The 23,288-nt window shown below is 42.2% G+C and overlaps 1 long non-coding RNA gene across 4 annotated transcripts; it reads left to right on the top strand.

Annotated features, from left to right (window-relative positions):
- Positions 1-7: 7 nt before the first annotated feature.
- Positions 8-23,081, top strand: LOC122428424. Of its 4 annotated transcripts, none has more exons than XR_006265710.1 (4): positions 8-311; positions 411-530; positions 21,588-21,651; positions 22,842-23,057. It is a non-coding gene; the product is annotated as an uncharacterized LOC122428424 (long non-coding RNA). The 4 variants fall into 4 exon arrangements; XR_006265711.1 differs by having other exon boundaries at positions 22,881-23,053; XR_006265708.1 differs by having other exon boundaries at positions 21,588-23,081.
- The last annotated feature ends 207 nt before the right edge of the window (positions 23,082-23,288 follow it).

The raw sequence follows: 23,288 nt of genomic DNA, 5'->3' as shown, positions 1-23,288 counted from the left end.
GGCAAAGGGGGAAAGTAGGCGAGAGGAGGCTGGTAGCCCGGGTCCTCCCAAGCCCCGCCCACTGCGCAGGCTCCGCCCTCCCCCGTAAGAACACGCCTCCCACTCCCGCCTTCGGCTGGTGCCTCCTGCTGGCCCCAACCACCCACGTGGTCCGAGCCCGGCCCTGCCGGCAGGGGACCTTACGGATTGTGTACGCATTTTGGCTTGCAAGGTGTTTAATTGTTGCCGGGCGGGACTTACTGCAAGCTGTCAAGTCTGGGGTCGTATTTTGTTGAGTCGAAAGTGAAATTTTCCTTCGGCCGACGTGACAGGTAAGGGGTCCCAGCCTCTGAGAGGGTTCATTTGGTTTTGCGGTATACCAGAACGAGCTTTGTGGCCTTCTCATCCCCACAAATTGCATTTCTTTACAGGGCTTTGTTTGATGGAAAAAAGGGTACTTGAGCCCCCTCATTCCATTGCCACGGGAGGGCGCATTTCTCAGCTTTTGCTCTTCCAACCTGCCAAAAGGAATTCCTGGATCTAAACACCAGGTACACCGCTATTTTCTAGGGGTGTGAGGAGGAAACCAAGCCAACCCTGCATTTGGCTTACCAGAGAAAATACGTTGATCTGCAGTGTCAGTTTGGCAGCAGGGAACATGATGTTTTGTTATTAACACTAAACTCCTACATTTTCAGCGTGTGTGTGGAGGGGAGCGGTTAGCATGAAAAATATTCGTTTTTCAAATCCGTATGCCTTGTTTCTTTCGAAATGGGAGTGCCAGATACACATGCTATGGAGTAGTCTTGTCAATGTCTTGAACGTAAAAGCGCAGAGTCTAGTTATAACTGATTCATACACCTCTCCCGTTGGATGCCCCGCAGGTCTCAGACTCCCCAGCCTTCCTTTAAAAAAAAAAAAAAAAAAACAATCAGTATGCTTCGTTCATGTGCCCTGCCACACTCATTAGTACCACTAGCCAAATAATTGCCTAAGTTGGAAGGAGGAAGCTGGGAGGAATCTGAAACTCTGGATTTCACCCCCACAGGTCCAGTAGTCAAATCCTGTCATGCCTATTTATAGACTACTTCTCAAATAGGTCTCTGCTCTCCATGCTCTCTGCCTCTGACATAGTTTATGTTCTCCTCATTTTTCACCAAGATTACGGGCAATAGCTTCCTAACTAGTTTGTCAGCATTTAAGCCTTGGGTTTCTTTCAGTCATGCAAGTCCACTCCCGGGTGAGCCTGACAATGACAAAACATCTGTCCACGTTAGTCCTCTTCTGAAAATCCTCCGGTTGTTGCCCATTCACCCCAAAATAAAATCCAAACTCCTTAGCTTGATGTTTAGGCCTGTTATGTTCTGGCTCTTGCCTGTTTTTTCAGCTCCTGCCTCCCCCACATACTCTGGATATATGCCTGGATATGTCCTTCCCCTCCCTCCACTTCATCAAGGAAACTCCTGCTAGTTCCTTAAAATTTAACTTTGGTATCTTCAGAAAGCTCTTCCTGAAATCTAGATACATGTGTATATGCTATTCCTTTGCAGTTGTTGATATGTGGGAAGCTCTCAATAAATGCCCACTGAGCCAGACTGTTAATGACAGACCGTGTTTTTCATTTTTATATCTCTGTGGCTTAGCATTCTCCCATAAAAGGTGATATTGATAGATACATGAAGAAAACATTAAAGGATATACGAATATAATGATGAGGAGGAAGGTCCTTTTTTTCATCTGTAAGGTGGGATCACAGATAACACATACCACAAAGACTATGGTGCAGTTCCCTTTCCAAGTGCCAAGGTTTTAAGCTTATGTGAGTTGAAGAACAGTGGGGATCATACTGCCAAAAATATTGTACACTAAGCATTGTCCTCTGTGTTAAAACTGGACACTTGACAGTTTGCTTTAGACATTTTCCACTAGGGCATTTCCTTGCAGCCTAAAAAAAGTAACCAATAAATGCTCAGCATTTTTATTACCAAGTAATATCTGCAAAGAACTTCATCTAGTCCTTACATCTCACCCCCTCCCTGAGCCTCTCCTCACCTCGAGGGGTAAAGCTCTGAGATGGAGTGGGGCTCATGGGTGTCTATTACATGTATTATTTGGTAATAAAAAGCAGCGCCTTCATAGTTTAGCAGAATCGTTTTAAGGCACCAACCTTTCCAAAATGCCCTGCTTTGTTTTAAATTTCAGTGAGTATAGCAGATGCTCAAGAACCATTTCTTAAATAAAGGAAAAGAAAACATGAAAAAGTTGTGACTGCCCGATTTGTGCCATTATACTTCTCACCTTTATAAATCTAAATATTCAATGGAAGAATGCCATAAATCATTAAGATACATATAATTCATGGCTCAACTGGTAAAGAATCTGCCTGCAATGTGGGAGACCTGGGTTTGATCCCTGGGTTGGGAAGATCCCTTGGAGAAGGGAAAGGCTACCCACTTCAATGCTCTGGCATGGAGAATTCCAAGGACTGTATAGTCCGTGGGGTTGCAAAGAGTCGGACACGACTGAGTGACTTTCAGTTTTCAGAATGTTAACTTGGGTGAATGAAAGTGATTTTTCTGAGAACAGAACAACTAACAAAACTCATTGATTTGAAATTCATTTTTAGATTTGCTTGCTGCCAGTCCCCGAGCTTAGTGGCTCTCTTCAGTGGCCCACTTTCCTCATCCTTTCTTCTTTTCTATAGCAAACTCAGCAATAAGAATGAAATATCATTGCACAACATTGGTTGAGGGTGGTGGTAACGTGGTAGAGTTTTGTCCATACCTGCATCGGAGGACGAGTGGAGGTGATAATTTGTGTTTAAAATGTTTCAATCACATATAGGTTTTTAAAGACTAGTTACTGGAAAAGTCAGGGTTCAAAAATATTGTTGATAAAATTTTGCATTAAATTTTATCCATTAACCAAACAACACACAGCAAAATAAATAGATAATGATGAAGCAGTAATTGACATTCAGAACCAATCAATAATAACAGTATCAAATACACTTGTGCTCTTTCTTTGCTAGACTGTTCAAAGGACTTTACAAGAAATAAATTGCTTAATTCTCCCACCAACCTTATGAAGTGAATAATGTTATTAGCCCCATTTTTCCCGTGACAAAACAGGGACAGAGAGTAACTTACCTGATGTCATACAGGTAGAAAGTGGCAGAGCTGGAACATAAATTGGTAATCAGACTCCAAAGCCGTGCTCTTATGTATTATCCTGTCTGACCTCTCTAGACTCAAGACAATGATCATGCACTAGGTAGGGAGGTGGTCTACAAGTCCTTGTGTAATCTGGCCTCTCTGTTGTCTCCCTGACCTCACTCACTTCCTGCTTTATTCCCTCCAATCCGGCAACACTGGCTTCCTTAGGTTTCTGAAACTTGATTTCCCCTCATGGCCTTTGTGCTTGTCTTTGCTGTGTTTGGATGCCTGCTCCTCTACCCACATAGAGCAATGCCTCACTCCCTTCACCTTATTTAAGCCTGCTCAGATGTTACTTGGGCTTCCCTCGTGGCTCAGACGGTAAAGATCTACCTGTAATGCAGGAGACCTGGGCTTGTTCCCTGGGTAGGGAACATCCTCTGGAGAAGGGAATGGCAACCCCTCCATTATTCTTGCCTGGAGAATTCCATGGACAGAGGAGCCTGGCGGTCTACAGTCTATGGGGTCGCATAGAGTCAGACACAACTGGGCATGGATGCACACATAAATGTTACTTGGGTCTCTCCTGACTGTTCTAAGTTGCCATCTCCCCATACTCCTTCTTCCTCTGCTCTGCTTATGTTCCTCTGTAGTCCTTATCAGTTTTACTTTATTCTTCCATATATATATATTATTTTTCCATATTTCATCAGATCTAAGATGCCATCAAGTGTACCTCAGAGAAAGAAAAAAAAGATTGTTACTGTTATTCATTTGCTAAGTCATGTCCAATTCTTTTTGACCTTATGGTCTAAAAGCATGGCATGCCAAGCTCCTCTGTCCTCCACTGTCTCCCAGAGTTTGCCCAAATTCATGTCCATTGAGTCAGTGATGTTATCTAACCATCTCATCCCACCTCCTTCTACTTTGCTTTCAATCTTTCCCAGCACCAGGGTCTTTACCAATGAGTCAGCTCTTCACATCAGGAGCTTCAGCTTCAGCTACAGTTCTTCTAATGAATATTCAGGGTTGATTTCCTTTAGGATTGACTGGTTTGATCTTGTAGTCCAAGGGACTCTCAAGAATCTTCTCCAAAAAAAAAAAAAAGAATCTTCTCCAGCACCACAGTTCAAAAGCATCAGTTCTTTGGTGCTCAGCCTTCTTTATGGACCAACTCTCACATCCATACCTGACTATTGGAAAAAAACCATAGCTTTGACTGTAAGATACCACCTATCAAAAAATGCATCCCAATTTTAGGTTTCATAAAATGTGAAGAAATGTTCATCATAGGATTAGTGGAATATAGTATTTATTTTACATCTTTATTTTGTTTATTGTATATTTCTCCACTATCACCTGAATGTAAACCCATAAAGGTAGGGATTTTAAATGCGCCCTTTTGTAAATTGCTCTCTCTTCAGTAGCTCTCCCTGGTGGTTCAGATGGTAAGGAATCCGCCTGCAATGTAAGAGACCTGGGTTTGATCCCTGGGTTGAGAAGATCCCCTAGAGAAGGGAATGGCAACCCATTCCAGTATTCTTGCCTGGAGAATTCCAGGGACAGAGGAATCTGGCAGGGTACATCCATGGGGTCACAAAGAGTCAAGATACGACTGAGCGACTAACACTTTCAGGTTCTGTCTTCAGTGCTTAAGCCCAGTATATGACACATGGTCAGCACCTACTAGCTCTTTAAGGGATGAATGAACTCCTCAAATGAGGCAATCCCCACCTTCAGCTTGTATGCATGGAAGCAGGAATTCTGCAGTGCTGCTACATTGCATGGTACCCAGACTTCCTCAACAGAGTCTGAGAAAATTTTCCTCAGATAATTTGATTTACTAAATTTAGTTTATTAATATTTTGTTTGCTTTCAGCAATCAATTTAGTAATTAACACTTAGTCATACGTAAAGATAAATGTCGAAGAAAGGAGTTAAATTTGGGGGATCAGATAGGAGGCCATTTGTGAGAACCAGTTCAACCTCCCAGTGGCAAGCTCACTTTGGCTTGAAATTCATTACACTAATGCAATTATTGTCATCATGGTTGTCTCCTTCTCCTTCTTTAAGACAGGTAATACATTCATGTGGTTAAAATATAAGTGACAAAAGTGTACTTAGCAAAAAGTTTCCCTACTATTCCTTGGCCACCCAGGCAAATATAAACAATTCTTGTTTATCCATTCCAGATACACATATATGTATATGTACTCTCTTTTAATAACACAAATAAATGTAGCACATTGTACAAACTCTTGTGCACCTTACAGTCTCCTGTTTAATAATTCTTAGAAATTGTTCCATACAAGAAGTATTCTTATCCTTTCTTACTGTGTTCTGTGAAATGCTTTTAAAATAATTTTTGAAGCCCTGGGAATTCCTTGGAAGAGGGGGTGCAAGAAAGAGGGTTCTGGGGCCCCATCCTACTCCACTTGATGGATTTCATTTGTTTATACTTCCTGTGTCATTTGGAAGAAAAGAGGCTAAAATGTTAGGTAGCCACCTCTCTTAAGAGGTGTGAAATGTGACCAAGGCAAGGACCTGAATAGTCAAGTAGTTTCACATGCTCTAGAGTCCAGGATGCAAATTCCTGCTCTACCTGTTTTGAGAAGGATAGTAATATCCTCCTCATGTGGTTGTTGTTAGAATTTTATTACATAATAGCTTTAATGTGCTTAGTACTTTAGTGCACGAAACAGTAAATACTCAACGAAGGTCAGAGTGGAGACCTAGGTTTCTTTGGTGAATATCATCAATTTCTTAACAACTGAACATTTAAAGATATTACCCTATAACAGTACTCACTTCAAACTATTGGCTCATGTTACAGAAAAGTCCATTACTTCAGACATGACTTGCTCTGGGGAACATCCAGATAATCTCTCAAGGATCTGGACTTTAATTATTTTATCTGGACTCTGCTCTTTATATTGGTTTCTTTCTCTGACTCTGTGCAAGGGCAAGTTTGCTGAGAGTCCCTGCAGCCCTGTAACCTCCCAGGACCAAGTTTATAGAGGAAGACTCCTTACCTTTCTCCTTAGAATCCTAGCAAAAGTCCTCTTATCACTCACTGGACCGTACTGGGGCATGTACCTTTGTGTTGGGTGAGTTCCTGTAGTCCAGTGTGTGAGATGCTCTGACTGGCCTTGGTTTACATGCCCACCTCTAAAACAAGCAGTGGGCATATGGTATAAGAACGGGGAAATAGGGACTTTCTTCCAAGGGAAGCTGGACTACTGTGCCAGCAGAAAGTTTATCAGGATAGGAAAAACAATAGATGCTTGCTGCATCCCTGATGGACTTGACTGCTTGCCAGTTTTTTTTTTTTTTTTTCCTGCAGTGCCATTAGCACTAGCTAGCATAAGTACTGTTGCTCTACAAAATGTTCAAAAGATCATGTTGCATTACTTACTAAAAGTAATTTTACATTGCTTTGTATTTATATCTGCAAGCAAAGCTATATCCATACCCACTTTTTACAAGAGTACAGTCCAGGTGTGTTTCCATTCTTCGGAAAATATAAGAGAATTGCTTACTTAATAAAACACTTAAATTAGGAAATCCCATTTTCAGTTCCAAAGGACTTTTTGTAAGACTGAAATTTTTGAGTTAATTAATTAATTTATTTTTGACTGCGCTGCATCTTCATTGCTGCAAGTGGAGAGCTACTCTAGTTGTGTGTGGGCTTCTCAGTGCGGTGGCTTCTCTTGTTTTGGAGCACAGGCTCTAGGACGCAGGCCCAATAGTTGTGGCTCTCGGGCTTTAGTGAGCTGGGTAGTTGTGTCACGAAGGCCTAGTTTCTCCACAGCATGTGGGATCTTCCCAGACCAGGGATCAAACCCATGTCCCTTGCCTTGGCAGGCTGATTCTTAATTGCTGGATCACCAGGGAAGTCCTATAAGAGTGTTTATTGAGGGATAAATTTATCAGCTCCAGGCCCAGGCACTCTTATCTCCTGTAGAGAATCTGACTGTCATCTCTCCACACCCACTGTGTTCCCCCGCTCCCTGCAGCTAGCTAAACAGGCAAGTCCTGAATAGCCAGAATGGGCTTGAAGAGTTTACTGCCCCATTCCACAGCTAAACTAAGTCTTTTGAAGTTCAAATTACTGGGTGATGCCAAGACTTCCTGGAAGTTTAAGACAGCTTCTCGTGAAGTCATTGCCATGTTCATTAGCAATCCATGACCAGGCGCTTGCAGCTGACTGTCTCATCTGCCTGAGTCTGTGGTCAGGTGAGTACAAGAGCAGGGGACTCTGTCAATGTAGATTGGGCCTCCAGGGCCTGAAGGGTGGTAACTGACTTGGACCAGAGCATCTCAAAGCCAGCCCAGACCTCCAAGTCTCCTCTCTCCCCAGTTCCAATTCTTTAATGATGTTGACTATACGCAACCAACACACTACATGAGTAATTGGGGTAAGCTCAATAAGTTGCAGATATTAGATGGAGGGTCCATAACTGGCATACAGTTTGAGGAAAGAGGGAGTTGGCTGTGGACATAATTGTCTACCAGTAGCTCAAGAGTCCACAGGCAGAGGAATAGAGGATAAAAGATTATGAGCACAGAGAGACCGAGGACAGAAGCCTTCCCTCTGGCTCGACTGTTCGTGATGCTGCCTTGCCCAGGATCTCAAATACCACACTAGTCAGGGGTAATATAAAGAAATAGAAAAGCTCCAGCTCATTCTCCCACTACCTTCTCCTTGGGCTTTCCAGGAGGCGCTAGTGGTAAAGAACCCACCTGCCTATGCAGGAGATGTAAGAGACGTGGGTTCAATCCCTGGATTGGGAACCCAATTGGGAACCTCTGCTGGAGGAGGGCATGGCAACCCACTCCAGTATTCTTCTTGGAGAATTCCATGGGCAGAGGGACCTGGCGGGCTACAGTTCATAGGGTCGAAAAGAGTTGACTTAGCATGCACACACGCATGAACCGTCTCCCTACCTCTAGGTAGGGAGATATTAGGGATACCTAATATCCCAACACACACATGGCCTTTCCAGGGCAGGGCCACAGTTGGTAAGACCCAAGATGACCCAGACCCAAGTCCTTAAACTGCTCCCTCTCTCCCAGGTGTGTGCATGATGACTCCTAAATAGCAACCAGTCTTCTTGTGCAGGTGCTGCTGTATAGATGTGGTTCAAGTTTCTATGTGTGTGCATGCTAGGTAGCTTCAGCTGTGTCCAACTCTTTGTGACCTCATGGAGCCTGCCAGGCTCCTCTGTCCATGCGATTCTCCAGGCAAGAATACTGGAGTGGGTTGCCCTCCTCCAGGGGATCTTCTCAACTCAAGGATCGAACTGCAGTCTCTTATATCTCCTGCATTGGCAGGTGGGTTCTTTACTGGCACCTGGGAAGCAAAATGACTGTACTTGTATTTGGGTACTTATTTCATGGTATAGTAAATACCAAGATCTTTGTTTTTTTTAAAAACAAAATTCATAACCATTGAAAACATATCAATGAAACTACAAATTTAACCCATTTCATTTTAATAGAATGAGTGATTCTAAATTCTGCTGTATCCTGCATACCTGATGGGCTGGTTAGGCCTGAATTCGACTCCTTTCTGTTTGGGGCTTTTGGAATCTTGGTCTGTAGGTAGCTACTCGGCTCTGGCCAGAGACTCGGGCTCCTTGTTTTTTATTTTTCCTTGCCAAATTTAGGAAGGATGGTCCTTCTAGTGGGTTAACTCCTGACCTCCCTGGCAGAATGAGCCTCTTTATTTGTAGGACTTTTCTCCTCTAATTCATACTCAGCCCCTCCCTTTTTGAGGGTGGGGTGGGGTGGGAGATGGAATTGCAAGAGCTAATTGATAAGGAAGGGGCTTAGAGGGGATTAGTGGAGCTTCTGTGAAAGAGATAACAGTCACAGAAGAGAAAGGGGAGAGAGTAGAGAAAGAGATCCAAGAAACTGAATGAAACTGCTGACTAATATCTGCAGCTAGAGTATTACACCCACATAAATACAGTGTTTTTTTTTCTTCAGTACTTAAAAATAGCTCAGTATAGCAGAATCCTGAAAACAGATGTGCTTGGTTTCCTGAGCTACTGATTCAGCAAACATTGGAGTGTCTGTCCTCTCTGCCAGGCCCTGCTATAGCTTCTTTCCCGCTGTAGGTTCCTTCTGGAGTGCTGAAATTCTAATTTGTATTTTCACAGAGAGTGAAGCCTGGGCTTCAGCATGGTATAGAGTAGAAAGGAATGTTTTGTTTGCAAACCTAAACAGAATTGGGTCCTACCTCTTTGGAATGGTGTAGTCTTGGGCAAATTAGACTTAACTTTGCTGTCTTGGTTTTGATTCCCTACTGCCTTGCAAAAGAAAACCAAAGAATGCCTTAAAACAAATTGTCTGGGGTCTAAGCTGGTACCTTTCTACTAAGCCATGCTTGGCTCGAAGTGTTGTCTTTTTTGTTAAAAGCTGGTTGTGATTTTATCCTTATCTGGAAAGAAAGAAGGAGAAAGGTCAAGATCAATAGTTATCTATGGACAAGTTATCTATCCATCTTCTACTTTTTTACTCATGTAACTTTTATTCTGAATTAATTTTAGAATTGAGAAAAGGTTGTAAAAATTGTACAAAGAATTCCTAAATATTTTCACCCAGATTCCTCAAATGTTAACATTTTTATCACAATTACTTTATCATTTTTTTCTCTTTAAATTATGCATTTCCCCCTAAACCATCTTGGAAAGAATTTTTAAGCATGATGTCCCTTTATTTTAGTACCTAATTCCTAACAACAAAAATGTTTTCTTAAATAACACATTGCAGTTATCAAATCCAGGAAATTAACACTGATATCAATGCAATTATCTAATCTACAGACCTTATTCAAATTTTGCCAGGAGTCCCAATTATTTTCCTTTCTGGGCCAATATCCAGACCAGGATCACACATTGTATTTAGATGTTATGTGTCTATAGTCACCTTTAATCTGAAATGGTTCTCTGTCTTTGTCTTTTGTGATTTGATATTTGGAAGAGTATACAGGTTAGATCAGTTACTTTGCAGCACGCTGCTCAACTGGAGTTTGTCAGACCTTCCCGATTAAGTTCAGATGGTGCATCTTTGGCATCTTTGCTAGGAATATCCCAGACATACTCTTCTCATAGTGCATCATCTCAGGAGAAACATAACATATACTTGCCCCACTATTAACAATATTAATTTTGATCCTTTGTTTAAGGTGTTGTCTGCCTCTCTACTGTACATTTAACTATTTTTCCCTTTGATATTACAAATGATATTACACATTTGAGGAATGTGCTTTAATATTACTAAATATCCTGTTCCTCCTCAAACTTTTACCCTCCGGTTTGAGGATCCGTTGATAATTGTTGCCTGACTCAATAGTAGTTGCCAGTCTGTTGCTTAGGGGCTTCCCAGGTGGCACTAATGGTAAAGAATCCTGCTGCCAATGCAGGAGATGCAGTAGATAAGGGTTTGATCCCTGGGTTGGGAAGATCCCCTGGAGGAGGAAATGAGCGGGACACGACTGAGCACACACAGTCTGCTGTTTGCATAAAACCTTTCCTGGAAGCTCCATCTGTCAACCTCTACCTGTTTTGCTAAGAACTGTGTCCTCGTGCATGCGAAGTTGGTTCAGTCATGTCTGACTCTTTGCAACACTATGGGCTGTAGCCCACTAGGCCTGTCTGTCCACAGGATTTCCCAGGCAAGAATACTGGAGTGGGTTGCCGTGCCCTTCTCCAGAGGATCTTCCCAAGCCAGGGATCAAATGTATGTCGTTTGCTTCTCCTGCATTGGCAGATGGGTTCTTTACCACTAGCGCCACCAGGGAAGCCCCTTAAGAACCGCATCCAACCTTAATTGGATCCCAAGAGAGCCTGGGAAATGCATTATTATATATATATATATTGGTATAAGCATATTGCTTTCCCCAGGAAAATTGGGGTTCTCTTAGTAAAGAGGGGAGAATAAAAGCTTACTACAACTTGCCAACCCAATAGCATCATTTATAAGGATTAACTTTTCTTTTTTGTTTTTAAATTTTGGCAGCACCATGGGCGTATGGAATCTTAGTTCTTAGTCCCCTGGCCAGAGATCAAACCAGAGCCCCCTGCATTGGAAACACAGAGTCATAAGGATTAAATTAAATGGTCTTTGTAAAACATCTACCAAGGAACCTGGAACATGGTCGATACTTTAAGATATCCCTCCCCAGCCTATGGGAACAGATCTTTGTTTGTTCTTGTGATCACTTGTGGTCACATAGCTAGTAAATAACAGAACAGGTCTACAAACCCTAGTCTGGTTCCTACACCATGGTTTCCTTTTGCTGGTTTTAAACATTCTGTAGTCTCCTAAATCTTCTCAGCTATATGACTAAAACTACCTCTACAGTATTTTAACATACAAAACTGTATATTAGTCTATACAACTGTTATGGAATGGTGCTATTCACTAGATGAAGATAACATTATGTGTATGTTAAATAAATAAAAACCTGACTTAATTTCTTTATACTTGGGCATGTTCCTTTTTGTGTAGTCCCAGGAAGTTGTTCTCTTTTGGGGCAATGGCTGTTTATTCTTCCAGGAATCATAATCTGGAAAGACTTGGGAGGGAAAAATGGTTAGAGAATAAGTGTGTTTGCTCAGCATTATAAATAAATACAACCACATGTTTTATTGATTCTTTGTAGTTTTTAAAATATTTAACAGAAAGAATTGTAAAACTCTTTTGTCTCCTGCCAACAATAAGAATTGGAATTTTAAAATTCCCTTGTCACAGAATCAGTATGAAAGAACATGAAATTTTAATACCAACTGGCAGCAGAAAACCTCACTTTATTTAACTTAGAATTTTACACTGAACATCATGGAGGAGAATAATATCAGTACATGACAGAAATAAAATATGATGGTAGAAAAATGACAAATCAGGATACACAAAATTGTATATGAAAACTGAGAGTGTTAGTTGCTCAGTTGTGTCCAACTCTTTGTGACCGCTTGGACTCTAGCCCACCAGGCTCCTCTGTCCATGGAATTCTCCAGGCAAGAATACTGGAGTGTGTTGCCATTTCCTTCTCAACCCAGGGGGATCTTCCCAACCCAGGGATCAAACCTGGGTCTCCCTCATTACAGGCTGATTCTTTACCATCTGAGCTACCAGGGAGGCTAACAGCTAAGTTTAAAATATATGGGGAAAAAAATAAAATAAAATAAAATATATGGGGAATTCCCTTGTGGCCCAGTGGTTAGGATTCTACACTTCCACTTCATGGGGCACAGGTTTGATCCCTGGTCAGGGAATTAAGATCCAGCAAGCTGATCCTGCAAGCTGTATGACATGGCCAAAAAAAAAAAAAAAAAAAGATAAGCAAATAAAATTGAGTAAATATTTAAAATGTATGCATAGGAAGAAACCTAGAAAGAAATGTAGGGAAAAAAAAAAAGAAATGTAGGATGTGAATTCAGAGTGTTTGTTTTTTGGTGGAAGGATATGGGTCGTGTGTTTTTCTTTCAACTGCTCCATAATTTCTACTGGATACATTTTTCTTTAAACAAACATGCCTTTCCTGCCCCCCCCCAAATAATCACAAATAATAGCAAGATTAAAAAAGATATCAAGTAGAAACATTTTCAGAAGGGAAACATCAGGAGCCCCAGACAAAACTGTTAGTTTGCTTTGGAGGAGAGACCCAAGGGGTCGCCATTTGCAGCTGATGCCTGAGCCTATTTCATTTTATCCGTCTTGGTACCATCTCTTTTCCTCCCTCTCTTCCATTCTTTCTTTACTTCTTTCTCTTTTACTGTAAGGTAGGTGAAGAGATTGAAGAAGGAAATGGCAACCCACTCCAGTATTCTTGCCTGGAGAATCCCGTGGACAGAAGAGCCAAGTGGGGTCCTTGGGGTCACAGCAAGTCAGACACAACTGAAGCGCCTTAGCAGGCAGGTGAAGAGACTAATTATAAGAAAGAGAGCTTCATACAGTAGAAAGAACATTACAGTTTGAAGTCAGACAGGCTTAGATTTAAATCTTGGCATTCATTCCACAAACATTAATTGAGCAATGAGTATGCCATTTCCTGCTGTAGGCATCGGAGATTCAGCAATGATTAAAACAGATAAAAATGTCCATCTTTGTGAAACATGTTCTAGTGGGGGTAGACAGTGTGATTTAAAAGGTCCCAGAAAGACCCTGGATGAGAAAATATCTGCCCAACACTTGTTTATAATGCATAAAAGTACGCCATGAAGGACTTAGCCTTTTGGATCCACAAACATCTTCTTTTAAAATGCAAATATTGGTGGAAAAAGTACATCATCATCACACTTAACTGCCCTTCATATGTTAGTATGAGTTAATTCTGTCGTATACTTCAGGAGCTAAATGAAAACCATGCTTTGTAAGAATGAACATGTTAATTGAAGAGAGGACCATTAGGTACTATCTGAGAAGGGGAGACCTAAGTGGGTTTCAGCGTAAGCAGTAGGAGGGTCCTGTATCAAGAGGCAATTTAAGAAGGGCAAGACAGAGGAAAAAAAGGACAATGGGGGGATAAAAAGAGAACGGTGGTAGAGAACAATGGTAGAATTCCAGGAATAAACTTCATTCTTAACATATATGAGTGTGTCTTGGGGAAAGATGCGGAAGTCTTCCCAGGTTTAGATACCTCCCCCTTCCTCCTTCCCTCCCTAGCCAAGTTTTTCTTCTTAAAGAAAATGTCTTAGGACCAGGACATTTCTGAGGTATATACCCGTGACCTTCTTAAATCCTCACATTGTCAAATACTCCTAGAAAGTGTAATCTCTCTAATGAAATGGTTGAGATATGAATAAAAGAATGAGTGAATACCTTTTCTGAGAAAGAGTAAGAATCAGTAACAGTCCCACTGGGGTGAAATGGAGGTCCTCTCCTCATTCAGTAGCTTGCCTCTTCCTCAACATTTTTTAAAAATTTATTTACTTTTTAATTGAAGGATAATTGCTTTACAGAATATTGTGGTTTTCTGTCAAACATCAGCATGGATCAGCCATAGGTACACATGTGTCCCCTCCCTCCTGAACCTCCCTCCCCACCCCACCCCTCTAGGCTGTCACAGAGCCCCTGTTTGAGTTCCCTGAGTCATATAGCAAATTCCCACTGGCTATTTTACATCTGGTGAGGTAAGTTTCCATGCTACTCTCTCCATATATCTCCCCCTCTCCTCCCCTCTCCCCCGTGTCCATAAATCTGTTCCCTATGTCTGTTTCTCCATTGCTGCCCTGCAAAAATAGATTCATCGGTACCATCTTTCTAGATTCCCTATATATGCGTTAGTATATGATATTTATCTTTCTATTTCTGACTTACTTCACTCTGTATCATAGACTCTAGGTTCCTCCACCTCATTAGAACTGACTCAAATGCGTTCCTTTTTGCCTCAACATTTTAAAATGACAGTTCGTTAACTGTCAGAGACCTCTGAAAATTACAAGATTTAAAACATGTAGATACTGAGGTTCATACGTACATCTGTCTCCAAATCCTCCATCCTCTCTCTAGTTCACTTTTCTCCTCAGCCATGATGTTGCTTCTATTCCTGTTATATTGAGATTGCATCACTTAAGGTTGTGAAGAAGTTCTCTGAGAGTCTGGAGTCCATCCTGAATCTTGCAAAGGAACTCAAGAAGGGTCTCTTGTAAGGAGAGAGGGGAATCTTCAAAGAAATCTTTAGGAAGTCCAGGCTGGCCTCATGAGAACCGAAGAGTTGACAGGCAGGCAGTGTGTGTGTGGTGGAGATGTGTGTGTTTCTGTCTGTGTCAAGGTTTATAGCCTCATGGTCTCTGTGCTTTTTTCAGTGAGTCTGTTCTGTTCTCCTGTTTTCTCTGCCGACTCACTGCCTGTCTGCTGCCAAGCTTGCAAGTAGCTTTGGAGATTGCCTGGACCCCAGCCCATATTCAGTGTAACCTCACAGCTCAACTCCCTGGTTATCATTGCCTGTGTTCTCTTTTATCTTGGCTCACGGTGTAGTGGGAGGGGGCAGGGGTGGCAAGACAGACGATCCTGTTGTGAAGACCCTTTAGGCTGTTAGGTTTTACCTGAGTATAGTGGGAGTTGGTATTAGTTCCTAACAACAACAGTTACTGGGCTTCCCTGATAGCTCATTTGATAAAGAATCTGCCTGTAATGCAGGAAACCCCGGTTCGATTCCTGGGTCAGGAAGATCCCCTGGAGAAGGGATTAGGCTACCCACTCCAGTAGTTACTACCAGCAAGTTCTTGTGCTAAGCAATTTACATATATTGTCTCCTAAAGGTCTCAACCTCCTTACTTTCATCTCCTTTATGCAAAAGGAAACTAACTGTTGAAAGAGAGAGGTTAAGTAACTTGCAGAGGTCACAGAGCTCAACTACTGGGATTCGAGCTGAAATTTTTCAGAAGGCAGAGTTTGTGCCCTTTCCTGGTTTTCCACATCTCTCCCTGGGCGTGTCACTGACTGCTCCTGATCCCTGCCGTAGCTTAACCCGGGTACTTCCCCTAAGTAAGCTTTCCCTCTTTGGAGAAGTAGATACTTTGTGAGAAGGGGAACTCTCACCAGTGGGTTACAGAGGTCACCCTGTAACAGTGCTTCCCAGTTATTTCCAGTCTGAAGCAAAGCGGTGATCTTGCCAGAACTTATGTAGGCAAGAAGGCGCTGCTCTCTTGGTTTCTCATATTGAGTCATCTACCAACTTAAGAAATAGTCCAAACACCCTACACTTTGGCTTTTATATGTTATAAATTGTTGTTGATGTTCAATAACAGTCTAGTGCTCCGTACCTGGTATGTGGTGGTATGTTCAGTAAGCTTTTTTTTCCTCATTACACTGAAGTAGCCAACTTATCAGTTCAGTTCAGTCGCTCAGTCGTGTCCGACTCATTGTGACCCCATTAATTGCAGCACGCCAGGCCTCCCTGTCCATCACCAACTCCCAGAGTTGAGTCAAACTCATGCCCATCGAGTAATCCAAGCCTATGCCCCAGCCAGTAATGCTGAAGAAGCTGAAGTTGAACAGTTCTATGAAGACCTACAAGACCTTTTAGAACTAACACCCAAAAAAGATGTCCTTTTCATTATAGGGGACTGGAGTGCAAAAGTAGGAAGTCAAAAAACCTGGAGTAACAGGCAAATTTGGCCTTGGAGTACGGATGAAGCAGGGCAAAGGCTAAAGAGTTTGCCAAGAGAAACACTGGTCATAGCAAACACCCTCTTAACAACACAAGAGAAAGACTCTCCACAATGGACATCACCAGATGGTCAACACCGAAATCAGATTGGATTATATTCTTTTCAGCCAAAGATGGAGAAGCTCTATACAGTCAGCAAAAACAAGACCAGGAGCTGACTGTGGCTCAGATCATGAACTCCTTATTGCCAAATTAGACTGAAATTGAAGAAAGTAGGGAAAAACCACTAGACCATTCAGGTATGACCTAAATCAAATCCCTTATGACTATACAGTGGAAGTGAGAAATAGATTTAAGGGACTAGATCTGATAGACAGAGAGCCTGATGAACTATGGACGGAGGTTCATGACATTGTACAGGAGACAGGGATTAAGAACATCCCCATGGAAAAGAAATGCAAAAAAGTCAAAATGGTTGTCTGAGGCGGCCTTACAAATAGCTGTGAGAAGAAGAGAAGCGAAGAGCAAAGGAGAAAAGGAAAGATATTCCCATTTGAATGCAGAGTTCCAAAGAATAGCCAGGAGAGATGGGAAAGCCTTCCTCAGTGATCAATGCAAAGAAATAGAGGAAAACAATAGAATGGGAAAGAGTAGAGATCTCTTCAAGAAGATTAGAGATAGCAAGGGAACATTTTAGGCAAAGATGGGTTTGATAAAGGACAGAAATGGTATGGACCTAACAGAAGCAGAAGATATTAAGAAGAGGTGGCAAGAATACACAGAAGAACTGTACAAAAAAGATCTTCACGACCCAGATAATCACAATGGTGTGATCACTCACCTAGAGCCAGACATCCTGGAATGTGAAGTCAAGCGGGCCTTAGAAAGCATCACTATGAACAAAGCTAGTGGATGTGATGGAATTCCCGTTGAGCTATTTCAAATCCTGAAAGATGATGCTGTGAAAGTGCTGCACTCAATATGCCAGCAAATTTGGAAAACTCAGCAGTGGCCACAGGACTGGAAAAGGTCAGTTTTCATTCCAATCCTTAAGAAAGGCAATGCCAAAGAATGCTCAAACTACCACACAATTGCACTCATCGCACACGCTAGTAAAGTAATGCTCAAAAGTCTCCAAGCCAGGCTTCAGCAATACGTGAACCGAGAACTTCCAGATGTTCAAGCTGGTTTTAGAAAAGGCAGAGGAACCAGAGATCAAATTGCCAATATCCGCTGGATCATCGAAAAAGCAAGAGAGTTCCAGAAAAACATCTATTTCTGCTTTATTGACTACGCCAGAGCCTTCAACTGTGTGGATCACAATAAACTGTGGAAAATTCTGAAAGAGATGGGAATACCAGACCACCTGACCTGCCTTTTGAGAAACCTGTATGCAGGTCAGCAAGCAACAGTTAGAACTGGACATGGAACAACAGACTGGTTCCAAATAGGAAAAGGAGTACATCAAGGCTGTATATTGTCACCCTGCTTATTTAACTTGTAACTTTTCTTATATCCTCTCATAAAATTGAAGCCAAGCATCATTAGAGCTGGTTTGTTATTACCCAAGGGTCTTACTGCATTTGAGCCACTGTAATAGAATACCATAGAGACTGGAGAAATTTATTTCTCCCAGTTCTGAAGACTGGAGCCCAAGACCAAGGCACTGGTAGATTCCATGTCTGGTGAGGATCCACTTCCCGGTTCATAAACTTTTGTCTTTTTGCTGTGTCCTCACAAGGCAGAAGTGACAAGGGAGGTTTCTTAGGCCTCCAGTTTGAGGGCACTATGATCTAATCACCTCTCAAACACCCTATTTGTTAGGGGGACACAACTACTCTGATTTTAGCACCAATTTGCAGTTGAAGGTGAGTTGATGGAATTGAAAAGAATCATGATTAACAGGTTAGCAACGTTTCTGATAGATGATTTTGTGGGGGAAAAAAAATACACTTTTGAAGTAAAAATGAGCCGCAAGCTTTCAGATTTTATACTTGAAGAAGATCCCAGTGGAGAGAGATCAGCAGGACCATAATGTCGTCATTGTGTCCCCACAATGTACCTCTTTAGGTCTCTTACAAATTACTCCTGCCACCAACATAGTGGCCTCTAGGAGGCACCGTTTCCCCTCCATGGCTGTTGACCCATCACTGGCTATGAATCAGATCCACGCTGAGCCTGACTCAAGCTGGATTCTATTTGTTAGGAGCTAACCACAGGGAAATAAACACCCAGAGTGAGAGTGATGCCAATCTTTATAATCTGGTTTATGAGGAGAGTGTATTGATCCTGTCTTCTAGCTCTTGAACTATTGATGAAGATTGAGCCCTTTTACTCCCAACATTGAAGAATCATTTACCAGACTTGGTGCTTGGGGTCTGGCAGAACAAAATGCAAGGCCCCTTATCAGAGTCAGAGACATGGCAAGGGAGAGGCCTGACAGTCTTCCTTAGAACCACCCTCATTGTGCCTGGTTTGGCATTGAGGCTTCTTCCTTTCAGACAACACCTGTCCCCAGCAAGGAGTAGCCGCTCCAGCACTCAGCACTGTCCTAACTCATTTTGTAAATTCCCACCCCACATAATCTATCATAGAGGGTCTGTTTGTTGCATATGCATTTGAATTTACTATGAAATAAATGTCTATATAAATTGGCCAAAAAGCAGATATTAAGAATAACAACTAAGAAAATCAACTAGCTAATTCATTCCATTGGGATTATGTTTACATCTTTATTCTCAAGATTCAAACTTTAATATTGAATAATAGGTTCTACTTTTATTAAATCCAATTCTGCTCTGAATAAATGTCATAAAATTTGAATGATACAAATTTATTTTAATTTTGTAAAATTTACATTTGGCAAGACTAAGGTCAATCAACATTTTTCTACACTTATGTGTTAAATCCTAGGATTCTAATAAAGTTATCCAATAGGTGGCGCAGATGGAAGGTAAAGAATCCATCTGCAGTGCAGAAGAGCTGGGTTTGATCCCTGGGTGTGGAAGTTGCCTGGAGAAGGGAATGGCAACCCACTCCAGTATTCTTGCCTGAAGAATTCCATGGACAGAGGAGCCTGGTGGGCTGTGGTCCATGGGGCTGCAGAGTTGGAAATGACTGAGTAACTGACACTTGTACTTTTTCTTCAGGATTCTAATGAAGCTAACCAATAGAAGAGATGTGAATGGTGTCCTCATTCATCAATTTGATGATGATTTGAAATTTTATAGATATTATCTCAAGTTCATTCCTTCTCCCTCACCTGGTTATGAATGTGCAGGACTGAAGGACCATGTGTCATGCCCACATGTTTTTTATTATGCTCTTCTCCCATCAAATACATTTCTATGTTTATAGTTGGTTATTTATGATTTTACACTTCCCTTTTGTTATTAAGGTTGTTAGCTTTCAGTTCTCGCTGCTACCAGGATAGTCCTTTGCACTCTGATTTGCTCTTTGTGATCTAACGTGGACCCTTAGTAGTGGCTAACTTTTATTGAGCATGTACTGTGTTTCAGACATTGTTCTAAGGACTTTGCAGGTATTAGCTAGAAGAATCCTCGTAACTACTCTTAGATGGGTAGTAGCATACCTACTATTATCATGCCACTTTGTGGTTATTTGGCCAAAGTCACACAGCCAGAAAGAAGCACAGCTTGGGATTCAAATCCACTGGGGCTGCAGAGTCTATGACACTCTGCAAGAATATTCAATACTGCCTCAATATTCAGGTGTATTAGACTAGCTGAAGTCCAAGAGTTAGTAGAATCTTAGTAGAGTTTCCAAAGGACTCACCTGTGAATGACATCTTGCTACGTATACCCTCTCTGAGATTATTTCCTCAACTATAAAATAGAATAATAGAGCCAACCTGATATGACTACTTGAGGATTAAATGAGTAAGATGTGTGTGTTGTGTTATATATCAATATATACGTGTGCATATGTGAAGAATCTTAAACAGGACCCAGCATATAGCAAGCACTCCTTATGCTAAGCACTCTTACTGTGCTCAGTAAGTTGTAGCTGTTCTTACAATAATCCACTGGTTTCAAGGCTAGTAAGGCTTTCTGATACCCAGTGGTCTAGGTGCTGAGAAGTCCTTACACTCACTCCTCCTTCATAGCCCTTTTCCACAGCTCCTTTACCCTCTACCAACACTTTTTTTTTTCTTCTTAATAATTTTATTTACTTAGTTTTGGCTGTGCTGGATCTTCGTTGCTGTGTGGGCTTTCTCTAGTTGTGGCAAGCGGGGGCTACTCATAGTCGCCGAGCACTGGCTTCTTATTACAGTGGCTTCTCTTGTTGCAGAGCATGGGCTCTAGGACCCCCGGGCTTCAGTAGTTGCCGCGCATGGGCTCAGTGGTTGTGGCTCAGGGATTTAGTTGCTCCAAGGCATGGTCTTAGAAAACTAAGATCATGGCATCTGGTCCCATCACTTCATGGCAGATAGATGGGGAAACAATGGAAACAGTGAGAGACTATTTTGGGGGGCTCCAAAATCACTGCAGATGGTGACTGCAGCCATTAAATTAAAAGATGCTTGCTCCTTGGAAGAAAAGCTATGACCTAGACAGCATATTAAAAAGCAGAGACATTACTTTGCCAATGAAGGTCTGTCTAGTCAAAGCTATGGTTTTTCTAGTAATCATGTATGGATGTAAGTGTTGGACTATGAAGAAAGCTGAGCACCGAAGAACTTCTGCTTTTGAACTGTGGTGTTGGAGGAGACTCTTGAGTCCCTTGGACTGCAAGATCAAACCAGTCAATCCTAAAGGAAATCAGTCCTGAATATTCATCGGAAGGACTGATGCTGAAGCTGAAACTTCAATTATTTGGCCACCTGATGAGAAGAACCGACTTATTGGAAAAGACCTTGATGCTGGGAAAGATTGAAGGCAAAAGGAGAAGGGCACAACAGAGGGTGAGATGGTTGGATGGCATCACCAGCTCAATGGACATGAGTTTGAGCAAGCTCCGGGAGTTGGTGATGGACAGGGAAGCCTGGCATGCTGCAGTCCACGGGGTCCCAAAGAGTCTGACATGACTGAGCAACTGAACTGAACCTAAGGCAGGTGAAATCTTCCTGGACTAGGGATTGAAGCTGTGTCTCTTACATTGGCAGGCAGATTCTTTAACCACTGAGCCACCAGAGAAGCCTTTATGTTTTTGTTATTATTATTATTGAAGTATAGTTAATTTACAACGTTGTGTTTCAGGTGTTCAGGAAAATGATTCCGTTATATATACATATATATGTATTCTTTTTCAGATTCTTTTCATTATAGATTATTACAAGTTGTTGAATATGGTTCTCTGCTATATTACAGGTCCTTGTTCACCCTCTACCAGCTCTAAAGGACACTGCCAGTGCTCAGATGTGAACTGTCATAGGTGACTGTAGAAAACATTTCCAGCGTCCCTCGGGACCTGCTCCACATGCGCCCCCCCCTTGTTTCCTGGCCAGCCTGCCCCCACTTTCACTCTTTCCTGGGAGACCCCTCTCCCCAGGCCCAGTGTGGGTGGGAATTGCTCTCAGGCCGTCCTGCTCTGCACAAGCCTTTTGTTTTCTAAATAAGCTTTACAGCTAATCCCTGCCGGGGAACTGACTGGAAACAAGCCTAGGAAAATCTGTATGAAATTACAAAAGTGACTTAATTTGGCTCTAGTCCATAATCTTGACTTCCATTGAAATGGTAAACTAGAGCCTCCTTGAGGCTCTGCCTCTGTGCTTTTGCTTTTGAGAATAAAATAGGTCTCGCTTTCTCTTGATGGGCTTCTACCTCCTAGGGAGCCCGAAGGTGCAGCTCAGGCTGGTGTGGGTGTTCTGTTTCCTCCGGCGGGCAATTTGCATCTTTGAGGAACTGCAGGTGGGGACCTCGGGCAGTTAAACGTACCTTCCTCTCTGTGGGGATTATCCCTTCTGGGCAAATCCTCCCTCAATCGGGCACTGAGTTTAGGAAATCTCAGGGCAGGGCTAGAGATTAAAAATAAAAAATAAACAATAAAAATTCTTAGAAAAATTACAGAGGGCATTTAGCCTAAGAACCAAAGTGTATTTATCAAGAGAAGCATTTCCTCTGTGATAGACAAGAGACATTGCCATAAAATGAAATTATATTTAGGTTAAAATAGATCTTCTAATCCATCTCATAATAAAAAAATGAAATGACCTTGAAAACATGTTGTGAGTCAAATGGATAGTGAAAATGGGGAAGGAATTATGAATGCAACGTAAGATATTAGGCCAGCTGCCTAGGATATTAAAGGCACACCTTGCCTTCTGTCTTTCTCCTGCTCCTTCCTTTGTTCTTACTGGAGCCTGTATGATATTTTTAAGAAGGAAACCACTTCTGGTGTCTCTCTTGGCTAACGTAAGTCAGTACTTCCCCATTGCCTTCAGATAAAATGTTTGACTTATAAAAGTCCTTGAGGCTTCCAATTTGCCCTATCGTTACCCCAGCTTCCTAAACTCCAGCTTCAGTAAATAACTTTCAGTTCCTAAGTGCTCTTACTTCCAGGAATTTGCCCCTGCTTACCCTCTACCTAGACCACTTCCCATCCACAAAGCTGTTCTCTCTCAGTTTCAGGGCCCCACCCCCCAGGATCTGCTTCTCTTACAGATTCTATCCCGCTGTGTTAAACTTCCCTGTTGCATGTCCAGTCCAGCAGAACTCTGGTCTACAGAAGGTCAAGAACCCAGCTTTGTCTGTTTCACAGGCCTTCATCCAGGTTAGTGTTTGACTCGTGTGTGAAAGTCGCTCAGTCGTGTCCAGCTCTTTGCGAGCCCATGGACTGTACAGTCCATGGAACTCTCCAGGCCAGAATACTGGAGTGGGTAGCTGTTCCCTTCTCCAGGGGGTCTTCCCAACCCAGGGATCGAACCCAGGTCCCCCACATTGTGGGTGGATTCTTTACCAGCGGAGCCACAAGGGAAGCCCAAGAATACTGGAGTGGGTAGCCTATCCCTTCTGCAGTGGATCTTCCCATCCCAGGAATCAAACCGGGATCTCCTGCATTGCAGACAGATT

The sequence above is a fragment of the Cervus canadensis genome, chromosome 26 (genome assembly GCF_019320065.1).
Source record: "Cervus canadensis isolate Bull #8, Minnesota chromosome 26, ASM1932006v1, whole genome shotgun sequence".
NCBI classification, from domain to species: Eukaryota; Metazoa; Chordata; class Mammalia; order Artiodactyla; family Cervidae; genus Cervus; species Cervus canadensis.
Note: the sequence above shows the minus strand (reverse complement) of the source record. Positions and strands in the feature narration are given on the sequence as shown.